The 12,183-nt window shown below is 41.1% G+C and overlaps 1 long non-coding RNA gene across 6 annotated transcripts in view; it reads right to left on the bottom strand.

Moving 5' to 3' along the window:
• The window catches only part of LOC111271624 (uncharacterized), a 36,122-nt gene that overhangs the window by 13,869 nt on the left and 10,070 nt on the right, over window positions 1-12,183 (bottom strand). For 2 of the 6 annotated variants that reach the window (XR_015315408.1, XR_015315406.1), the window contains exon 1: window positions 1,797-2,138. The exons of 3 other annotated variants lie outside the window; for them this stretch is intronic. This is a non-coding gene — a long non-coding RNA (uncharacterized LOC111271624). Of the gene's footprint in view, window positions 1-1,796; window positions 2,139-6,600; window positions 6,672-12,183 lie in introns of those variants that run through there. One more of the 6 variants, XR_002686981.2, reaches the window with a different exon arrangement.

The raw sequence follows: 12,183 nt of genomic DNA, 5'->3' as shown, positions 1-12,183 counted from the left end.
GAGATATGAAGAAAAGTCGGTTTGTCATTTCAGGTTATACACAAGCCTGTTGGACAAAGCAAGACGAGACGTTGATCCTTGACCTTGTCACATTTGAGTCACGAATCGCTCGTATAACTAATTAAATTTAATTGCACATTTAGAGAGGTACACATTAGGTCTCACCCTGTAGTATTTTGTATGGCACCATCAGACTGTAAACGATTGTTGTCATATTACATCTTTGTTCTCGCAAATAACAATACAATAATACTTGAATCGCCTATCACTCCGGCTTGCCAAATGCAATACGCAGCGTGTAACTTCAAAAGATTAACGTTTCCGAAGATGGCTACCCAAGCGCTAATTGGGACTATCTCAAAACATACTTGAGGACCAAGCTGACTATACCTGAAGACGATAATGTTTTAATTAATGTAATAGAATTTACTTATCGTATAACTAAAGCCAATTTTAAGTACTATTTCATGGGCATTTGTAGCGGATTCCGATTTGAAATGGTTTAAATTAGCAAATATATTAAGAATAGCTTGGTCCAGGTGGTAGCTGTCACACATTGCGTTTGTCTCCATTGTTAGCCAGGGGTACGAATCGCTGCTGCCGTCTACACAGAGATATTGTTGAAGATAGCAAGGTAACTGGGCTCTGCCCTAAAAGAAGGAGAAAAAGATAGCCTACTGACGGCCTAAGGGATAATTTGCGTAGACGCTGGATAACCCGACAAGCACTGGGGAGCAACCGGCTACAAACCGCTTGTTTCATCGGTTTTCCGCCTCGCCTCGCCGCTCCAGGAGGCTCTCACTCGAGTCAATCCACGCTCGTTTTACTAGCGCTATCACGAGTGGCACCCTTTAAAATCTTCATGACTTTGCCCACTTTGCAGAAGCCACATCCCGATTACGTAGGAAGTAGCGCCCTCTGTCTGCAATTCGCTTGTAGACGCTCTTGCCTTTAGGCTGCACGAGAAACACGTTGCGGTCTAAGTTAAGCGTCAAAGTTGCCGCTATGCTCCGACGGCTAATATTTCAAACTTTCCTATATACTCACGCTTCGCTTGTATACCTTGTTATACTACTAGTCGAGCAGCTGGGCAGCTGGCATCACCGTGTGTAAAGCTATGGGAACGGATGAGACCCACTAACGAATCTTGATGGCTGCTGCTAAAGGTAACAGTGTAAGGGTAAAGCAGATAGGGAATAGGAACTAAGAGAAGGGAAAGCGGAATCCCCGTCGCTGTCCTGTTGTCTCGTCACGTATTCACGCATATTCACGCTTCGCAGGCTTGGGTGCAGTGTTTATCCTGCTGCCCATACCATATCAGACCTTTGCTTTTTAGCCTTTTTGCTTTCGTTGCCCTCTTTAGTGCCGTCCCCACCAGCCGCCTGCTGCTTTTCCTGTGCAGATACGACAGAAAGAATTCTAGAGGACGTTTCTAGCACGATCGTTTGAAACGACGGAGATCCGTTTGGAAAGTGTGACGTCAATTGTTTAGTAGTAAGAATGTACCCAGAGAAGACAGGGTTCATTTGTTCAGATTCCAATTTGACGTTTAGCTGTCCAATTAGCGATTATAGCATAGGAAATTCTTTAATGCTACATTGAAATTAGTGCTGATATGATTAGCATAGTTTAGAAAATGCGTAAAATACTTAAGTATTGTTCGAGAGAATGGCAATATGCACTAGCGATAAGTTCGTTTGTTTCTCTTCTGCTGACATTGTCCCGTCAATCATTTCGCATTCCATATAACCATCTGTATATGAGTATCTACACGAGGCTGTGACGAACGAACTCACCTGGATGCCCACCGCTGGCCGACAGGCCGAGATGAATGTGTTTATAGCAAAAGTTGCACTTTTTGCGAACCATGAGCAACATTCGCCGCCGCTTTCCGTTTTCTACGCGACTTCCTTTCTTGTCCTTTGCCCGTATTTCTCTTCTTCTCTATTTAATTAAGTTTGCTCTGAAACACGACAGCGCCTTCAGCAGCCGTTTCTTTGGGTCGGGCGCAGAAGTCGCAATGGCCATAGCAATTGCGCCGTCAGCAGCAGCAGCAGCGGCGGCGGCGGGCGCCATCGAGCTACGTTGTGCCAAAGACGGCTAAGACAAAGAGACACCCGAGAGTCAATGTAAACGTAGTTGTCGACGGCTGCCTTAGAAAGGACAACCAGATAAGAAGAAGCGCTGAGGGAAAAGGCGACTGCCATGAGCCACCTAGCTTAACTCATGGACCTTCCCTGTCAGCCGCTTCTTCCTGGTAAAATACCAGGGGAAAGCTAAGAAACAGGACAGGGAAGCAAACGAGAAGGAGGGATAGGGATAAGGCAGAATTAGAGGACGCGTCAACCACAGTAAAAAGAAATGCATGCGTCGAGCTTCCCGAGGTTGTTGCTGTGTTCGTCTGACAATGGTAGGTACACACAACCGGTCATAGTGGCTGCGACGCTGGCCGGAACCAACGGCTGCCTATTGAGGTAATAGAGGCGTTCGGGGCAAAATTGACTGACGCGTTACCGTCCAAGATGGGTCCTGACACAAGTAGTATCATCAAAGTGTTTTCTCGGAAACGGAAATCTGACAAGATATGGCGCGAATATGTTACAAACAATTCACTGTCACCTTCGTATAAATTTTCTGTGGTTCCGCCTTCGCCTCCACAATGTATTCTCGGGAACTCAAAGTAACTCAATCGAAGGGGTTGCATAGGCCCTAACAGCGATACAGGTTAGGTACATCACAATAATGCTATGGTGGAAAATTATGGCGGCATGACTTGGATGTGTGTGAGATACGGGACAGCGTAGTGAGTGGTCAGGAAGTGGTCCGATAGGTGTGTCCTGCTTGTCAAGGTCGGGTTCCTATATACTTTGTCAAAAGTTTAGAGTTCGGCTTGAGCTACTATTTCAGTGATCGCGTTCAACGGTAGCATACGGCACAGAAATACGCTATAACTAGGTATGTCATTAACGAAAGCAATTTAAGCTTTTAACCGTTGGAGTTAAAATTCTTAATAAAATTCAAAATGGTTAAATTCAAAATGTCTATTACACAAATCGCTTCCTAGATCACGATGAACAACATGATCCTACACTTCATTTAGATACAATCTGAAACTGATTTTAGCGTCCTATATTAAAATATGGTAGCATATTATGCATCAGCTTTCCATTTGATGGTTCCTATACTTTTTCAATAAAAAGGAAAGATGAAAAAAGATGCTTATCATATCACCATTATTTGGTCTTCTGTGTAGGCTTGTAAAAAGTATTTTTTCCTAATTTTTTTAATTACTTTAGTGTTTATAGGGTAAAAAAGGAGATATTTAAGACCTGCGCAGTCGCGCGAACCGGTGATACTAAAACTAAAGAGAGCGAAAACATATCGATATTCTATATCGTACATTTATTCGTATATTATCGCTCAGTCACCTAATATTTCCTAGTTGTCTACTTAGATCCCCAGCAGTTAGAATAGACCCATGCTTATCCATATGTGTGTCTCTTTCAAGCTAAGATCGAAGTCTGATGACGTTGCTTAGAATAAACTCGAAGTAGCTCCCCTCACACATTTTAAGAGCTCCTTAAAGTTTTGAGCTAAATATAAATATTGAAAAAATAAGTTATATTAGGGTCAATCACCATTTTGGTTAAGCGTCATAACATGTATTTTAACTATCCATTAGATTAAATTTGTTACCAAGGTGAATAGACTGAGTTCTTCCCTTGTATGATCCCTGTATGATTACTATCATAACTCTAATAATCTGACCATTTTCATTATATATTATATCCGCTATCCCTAGTCGCTTAGTAAGCTATAGTCAGCATCAAAAGCAGTGTTTGTCGTTCTCTCTTAATGACTTTTGAACACCGGAAGGGACCTTCGTAAACTACACTCCAAACGGCTTTATCGGATTTCGCGTCAACTAGCAACGTTATCCGTACTTTATCGAGTTGGCACATAGCGTCAAAGTTTTTCGACAGGGATCATCGCGATTTTCCTATATACCATGTTGCGTCTTTCTGCTTCGATATCTCACCATATGAATTCAATTGGGCATCGTAGTTCTTCCATAGGATCCCCAAAGATCCATACTCAACCCTAGCGACCACAGATTGATCGGGTCGCTTGAGACACGGGTACCACTCTCTGTCTTAGCAGATCTATCGAACTCACTGCTAGTTCGGAAAGCTGATGCTTGCGGTGCATCATGGAGCTGCTGCGGAGACAGTGCTAGCCGCATTTACTGCGGCGGTCACAGAAATGCAAGAGATGAGAGCCGAATGCCATGGAAACGGCGTGTATTATGATTTGTCACTAGCAGCTGGGGAGCTAGAAGCAAGAAGCTGAGGGATAAACAGACTTGTCCAGTAAAGAGCTAAATAGCAAGAAAAGGCACTACGTTAGCCAGCATGCGTTCCGAAGGTGTTGTGAGGTTTTTGGGCGTTTGATAGTTGGTATAAAGAGGATAAGGGGTAGAGCATAGGTCTTGATGTGGCATGGTTAGAAGGGACAAGCTGTCGGTTCCTCGTCGGTTGGCTGCTGCTGCTGTGTAGCGTCTGTTCATAAAGCTGATGTCTCAGAATAGGCAGCTAGCTTCTCTTAGACTCCATCCAGTGCATCCCCTGTGGAGAACAACTACGGGGAAAAATGTCCCCCTAGATGCCTCCAACTTGTTAACCTGTCAGGTAGGTTTCCTTGGCGTGAAGTATCGACCATCTGTCCGCCTTCCTTGTGCCTTTCGAAGTGTTTGATGGAGTGCATCCTTTACAGCTCAATTAACCAAGAAATACGCTTGCTAAATTTAATATTTACGCAGCATGTTGTATTGCATACTCAAAAAAGCTGCATAGATATACCAAAAATGTCAAGGGTTTTCGGAATCATCTTTTGAAACGGCCCTGGAATCACATAAGATATGACTAAGTTTTCACATTTAGGAGAATCCGTAGTCCTATGTATAGTAAAGAGATGGAGGAAGGCACCTAGGCGTAGCACGACTTTAAATAATCTTCTTTGACTGTAACATAATGAAGAATATGCTAAAAGATTTGTCACTATTCCATATGGCATCTTCGCATCTAAAAAGAGGCCCACAGTCAAATAGGTACCACCCGGCTAGTTTGATTTAAACATCAAAAATATAGAGTGACAGTCGACAATGTGCCTGATGATTATTAATGACAATATTTTATTTGGGTTATTTAGTATAGTTTCAAATCTTCGGTGTATTATTATTATTATAAAAACTAATATTTTTAAAAGTACTACTTCTAGGAATAGGTAAACTTCTATCACGTAAAAATTATGACCGTAGGTAAAACCATGAAGTTTTTGCAATACATCTACTCGCGTTCATCACGCGAGCGTACAAATGAGATAATTCTAAATTCGATGGATCTAGTTCATTTGGCTATCAGCGTATCCTTGTTTTTCATTTATGGTGGCCCTTTACGTTCAAACTTATTTATTGCTTCCGTTCTAAAATGTGCTGTGGGGCTACGTGGGGGAGTCAGATCTTTGGTGCTTTGATTGTCGATTCTTTAACCTAAATACCAACTAGTTATTTCTTCAACTAGTAGGTGGAATGATACGCCACGCCAATATAACAAAGGGTGCGATATGCACTACATTATTGAAACCCGACTTATTGCAGCACCGTAGAGTAGCAGGACTATGATAGCTAGGGCACACCAACGCGTATCACAGCATTTTGATTCTGCAACAGAAATCACTCAAAATTTTCGGCTGTTTTAGGGATTATAGTTTTGGGCCAAGCTAGACGAGCTTTTTAAAGCCAACTTTGGGGCTTTCAAACGATTTATTAAGATCAAAACGCATAAAGAGTTACGTTAGGTCGTAGCGCTTCAAGAAGCAGACCTTCTCAGTCGCTCTACTTTTCAATTAGCTTAGAAAAGAATTTTAGCGAGAAAAACCGCGCAAGCCTTTTTTAATGCGTTGCTTTTTGAAAGCACCTTCAATGTTCTTTCAAACACGTTTAATCTGGGTAATACAGGATCATATCCTCCTATAGTTTGGCATTTATCGAGTCCATTTGAAATAAGCTAATTAACATTTAAATCAACCTGCCAAGATATTCAATATTCGCTAATGCGGCGTCTCAAGTCGATTCTGTCACTATAGAAGGCAGCATACATCTGTTGTGTCATAAACATTTCATGATATTAATGCGATACCTAGCTGGTTCATAGTTCCCGAAATTTCTGAGATCCAGGGAGAAGCCATTTGTTCTCTTAGACTATTGTAAACTGTGAATTTTTGATTTTTTACTGTCTCATAAAGTTGCCTGCCTGTGTGAAGGGCATTGGCTATATTAGCAACTCTTCGACATCGTATATTCGTTTGACTTTGCTAGGTTAGATCACCCCCTGATTTGCAGCAGTAGACGTGCTGCTGTACGAGTATATGAAATGTGCTACGTATACTGTTATGGACGTAATCTATTCTACGATTATGGACCAAGGGCTGGCTCGTCGTATAGTCGTACTGAGAGCGATAAAGAGGTACAACGAAGTTGCTGCGCCTAACCCCTAACAAAATCATTCATCGTTCGCACGTCGACGATGAATGCTTGCCAACCTGTTGCTGATGCTGCTGCTGTCTGGATCAGACGAAGTCCGGCAGGGGCGATGAAAATCTCTCTGGGGGACCTGCATGATGGACACACAAGAACAGTCGGTGACACATGAGAACAAATGTTCCCCGACAGAAGAAGCTTTCTCAGACGTCCCCGCCCGCAAGCAAGGTCGCGCCTGTGAAAGGTAAAACATGTTGGAGAGGAGATAAGTAGCTATTGAGGCTAGTCTGCGGGTTTTTCCCCATCACCTTTACGATGTTCACAGATATGCGACTTTGAAATTAAGTTACTGCCGCAGAGTAGCTTTGGAAATCCTACAAGAGTCGCGGGACAACAGCTTGGACCCTTCTGATGAAGCTGGATGATCTTACGGTCGTCGAGAAGAAAGCAGAGATCGGGCTGTAGATACAAATGAGGTAGGTACGGACGGTTTGTTTTTGCGTACAAAGTGTGCAAAATTTATCACTGTATATCTCAACCCGGAGGATAAATTAAGAGATGTACACGCTTGTTGGAACAACGAAGAATTACAGAGAACAAGGGCTTGATGAACGACTTGCTTCCTGTCATATGAGGAGATGGTAAAGCTACCTAACAGACACTGGGAAATTAAGCTTGGATAAGTGATCAGTGCTGTATCTATAGCTTAAGTTTATTGTGGTACATAATCTGGCTGAAACGCAGCCATGAATAGATTGAAACATCCCCGTTAGGGATTTTATTTTGACAAGGTAGATATCGAACTGCTTTCGAATGTCCCTTGTGAACTTGCATTACTATTAAAGCAAGCACCGGTTTAGAATCGGAAACAGAATCAGGTGCACATCTAGTGAGTGCTACTATAAGAAGACGCTGACATCTTCGCCTCGCGTGCTCCGATACCATAGCAGATGCCTATACGTAAGACTTGGTATCTTATAAATGAGGCTTATACATCAACGCAAAGCTCACAGACTTTTAAACGAAAGGTTTTGGGTTCGTAACTTAGGTAGTTCTGTTTCGTCGTTCTGTTCAACTCAAGCATTTCATCCACTAGAAGGTAGGTATTCCAGAAAGTTATGATTTTTCTAGATAAATTGCTTACAATAGTGCAACAATCATTGAAGATTAACCATTGAAGACGATAATGTCAGCCTGAGGTTCCGGAAATGTACAGAATGATCGAATGGTCATCAAGCTACTAGTGGAAGAAAACAATACTATAAATGATATACAGCTCGGTCTGTGAATGCTCACGGCTTATGCCAACATGGTTCTTTTGAAACGCTACTTAAGCAAAGGTTCGGTTACAAATTTTAGCAATATGCCTGTTGGAACACCGTAAAGGGTACGTTGAAAATAGATTCCCCAGGTCCGACGAACATGCTACTCGAATGATATCTGCAGATCTGTCAATAAGCTTATAACTGTAACCATTCTATTAAATAGGTGGATTATTCTATTGGCTTACAAACGGATAATAGACGGATCGACCAGCATCTAGAGCATGCCCGAAATGCGCTAATCCTATATTTTAACTTAATCTATTATGGGTGCTTTAATAGTCCGGAAGTGGCCACGTATAACTTGATAATAACCTGTTTAACGCTTTTAGGTCTGTCTATATAGCAGCACGTAAATCTCATTTCTTATTTTACATTACAGACAATCAAGGTACCTTTTAAATCGTTCATTATGAGACGCTGCATAGTCGGATTAGGTGGGGTTTTTCGTGGTCAGGTAGTTTCTCGTCACACTGAGACATAATTAACTACTAGATTATATCGTCGGAGATGATTCAATGTCAGCTTGCGGCCTATGTTTGTCCATTACGGAAATGCGATCATATCAGATATATTTAAGGTGGTGAAGCTATACCGGTCATTTTACTTGCTCTATATCTCAGTGAAGGCTTTGCAGAAACCCTACGTCCATCTGAATCTACTAGTTATGGAGTCTACTCGAGCTCAGGTAATGGTGTGCACGTACTTGACGATCCTGCAAAACTCTCGCCCTTTGGTGGTCTTGCATAGTTATGCAGCGGCTGGATCTGGTTAGCGTCAGCTGCCTCAGAATTACCCCTTGACAATTTCTTATTCATGCAGACATTGCAATATTATTATGCAGACACTGGAACGTGCGACCCGCACAATAGACAACAGTATAAAGTCGCATAAATAGTTAAAATTTCCAAAAGATGTTAAAGCAGTCGTTCTGGATATGCGAAATTTGTGCCAAGCGCGATTTTCAAATACGCTCAAATCAGCACACAACTAACTGTTATAACAGCAAAGATCTCTAAATGTCTCTCTCCCTATCTCGAAAAAACGTTATCGAGCACGTTTTAGATCGATGATCCGTACCCAAAATAAAGCCGCTAAGGTCCCAATGAACGAAACAGTTGAAAATTCGTCGGTAAAAAATCCAGAAAATATTAAAGGTACAGCAGGAACATTCCGTTTCAAGTTCAAAAAAACCGCCTTGATGACATTTGCCACGCGTTAAATCCATGCAACCGGGGCAAATAAACGCGCCGATCAACTTGTTGATTCCTAGGTAGCAATTGTTAATGAGCCAGGCCCTCACTGTTTTATCAAACGCCAAAGCATCATTTCCTTTGGGCGAGAATCTGGTTAGACCTTTGGCTTAGGTTTTTCTGCTGGACCCGCTGATTTCGATTTCTTTTACTTACAGACACCATTTCTCATCACCGGTGTCAATTCTGTGCAAAAATTGTTGATGACGCTTAATACCAGCAGTTATGTAACGTTAAACCATCATCTCATTTTTTGATTCCGAGAGTTCATGAGGTACCTAAGCTCTCAGTTGCTCTGCAATCCCAAGAGAAAAAGTGGTTGATGGCGGTTATGTAGGTACAGCTCAAGAGTGCCTTCAGATGGTCGTCATAAGATTCAGATAACCGGTATCCTCTGAGTCCCGGATACGACTTCATACTTGGTAAACTACTCTTGAACAATCCTTTCAGTGATAGCAACCTTATCGTATATGAAGTAAACGTCCTGGATAGGGTTTGACCATTGTGTCCTGTAAGGTCCACGCTGGAAGCGGCTCGCTGAAAATTCCGTTGCAGTTTGGTGTACAGACTTCTAATCCACTTGTTGCTAAACATTGTCTAAGGGATTACCACCACGTTTGTCGGTAATGAAATTAGTTGTTATGCGAACGTCTAACTTAAGTTGGTTTGGGTAATTTCCATTCTGGATTGTATTAATTGCAATGCAAATGTACTTGGTTCTAAGGAATACAACTTATCACACCGGTTCAAGTGAGATCTTTAGATGGTATCTAGAAATGACTGAGGTAACCGTAATGAACAATTTTACTTGTATAACCACAAATGTGTAAATTTATGATACAATAGAAGAGGAAAACCTTTATGATACGTTCCAAACTGTAACTTTACCTGGCTGTATAACTTTAAATGTAACTTATATGTATAACTTTAAATGTAATTTAATGTTTTCTTTCGTCTTAAATATATTCAAGCGATGATGTATGTTCATAAACAAAGTGAGAATAAGGATAACAATATTCTTAACAAGCTATATCAGAGCACTTTGGTTATAATCTTCCAAATATGTACATTTTATGGACTAATTTTTAGCATCCTTTTTGTTATTTGTATATAGCTGGTCTAGTAAATGTGCTAACGGGTTTTCTGGCATTTTTCTATAGCCCTAAATGCTATGTGCTGGCGTCACATTGATTATTACTAGTACAATATATAGCGCGACCAAAAAATTACAAAAAATGCTCATTGATAACTTCCGGTTCGTCCTGTATCATCGGTTACACTAGCACCGGCATGAAATACATGAACTCAATTTATTGTTTAAATAAATAGGCTGCCAGTTACCTAAACCACTTTGTGCCAGGCAAGTTTTTGCCCCTACAAAGGTTGGATAGGAGCAGTGACGTCACAGGGTGGCTTTGCCTTGAAAGCCGAGGTTACTATAGCTCAAGTTTTTATATAAGACACATACTTTTTACGGTAAAAAATTGAATTGCTATAATATACGTACCCACAATATCTGTATACTGTTTGAACCATTTCTAAGCTCGCTCTGCTTTTTATCTGGAGTTGCTATCCTGCAAAAATACAATGCTTTTGTTTTTTGCCCAGAATATTGCAACATTACTGAGCGCTTATTGTGAGTATATCACTACGGGAAAGACTAAACCAAACATTTGTTTTTATGTGTAGATAGAGCCTCTAGCGCTTCTGAACTCCATATACAGGTGAGAGAAGCAACTATGACAGTACTTCGAACCGCTCTGAAGTTGTTCACGACAAAACCTACTTAAATCTTTTCTTATTTAGCATCTGCTAAAGGCCGCAGTTGTACTAAGACCAAGCCAGTTGTCTGCAAGAAACAAGTCGATAAAAAAAGTGTCTCGATCGTTGGGCTTCCGCAGGACAGTGACCCCAAGCAACAAGTGAAATATAATATATATTGGAGAGACGGTAAAATCGTTTTCCAAATCTTTATGGGCTCTGGTTAAATGACAACATCTGTTCATCAACAGTAGAGTGAAAAGGCTTTAGCCGGTTGTGAACACTGGTGAAAAAGGACAAACGTCTTATAGGTCAACGACTGTCTACCAAGCCTACCTAACATAGGCATCAAAACGATATTAAAGTCTACGACTGCAGGAAAAAGCACCCGAAGATCTTGCCGGACGTTCTGGAAGCAAGAGGCCAGCAGCCCCATGGGCAAGGAATGATTATACTTATATATAGCATTGAATGACAGAGAAAACGAAGGAAGAGAACATAACTGATATGTACGTGGCTATTTTTCTTTCAATCATTGCATAAACGCATTCGAAACTGTTTGACTTCAGGTTTAAATTCTTTGAAATATCTATATCAATAGCTGTGAAATATTAAAAAAATCATTGTGGCATAGAAGTTCTACTTTGATCGAGAAGCCGTAATGTGGTTGAAAACAGTGTACCTGAAAACTGGAGGTATTATATATATTAATTTTAATATTATATATATATTAATTTTCCCCAGGGAACTATTCAAATAATATGCGAATACCACAGCGTAAGCAAGTGGAAAAAGAACATTTAATCAGTTCCGCTCAGAGCGGGTACTGTGCTTAATGTCATAGACAAAATATTGCCGTTAGAAGTTAGCATTGTAATGTATAAAGCTGCCTAACAGCAAGGTAAGATACTCTTTTTTTTTCTTTTTGTTTTTGCTATGGTAGCGCGTTATCTTATTAGACTTTAGATGATTTAGGCTCGAAGTCGAGCATAGACACACCTTTTTTGATGCTAGTAGAGTCAACCGTCTGGGGCAGTGCATAAGGGTAGTATCGGTCGTAAGAGCATGAATATTCATTTCGATTGCATCATTCGGTTCGTAGCCCTCTTGACATACTTTATCAACTAGCAGGGGTTATGTAAATGTACTGGAGTAAGAAATCGGGGAGGGAGAGGGGGGGGGATGTAAAGAATTGGATAAGTATAAGGACAACAGCCAGATAAGTAATAGCAGCCTGTTTCATCGTAGTTCATCGTTTTGATCAGGAGCGGGAAAAGAAACAGTGCGAGTGGATGGGTGCTACCACCAC

Source organism: Varroa jacobsoni, unplaced genomic scaffold (genome assembly GCF_002532875.2).
Source record: "Varroa jacobsoni isolate VJ856 unplaced genomic scaffold, vjacob_1.0 contig00812, whole genome shotgun sequence".
Classification (NCBI taxonomy): domain Eukaryota; kingdom Metazoa; phylum Arthropoda; class Arachnida; order Mesostigmata; family Varroidae; genus Varroa; species Varroa jacobsoni.
This window is presented reverse-complemented; position numbering and strand designations above follow the sequence as displayed.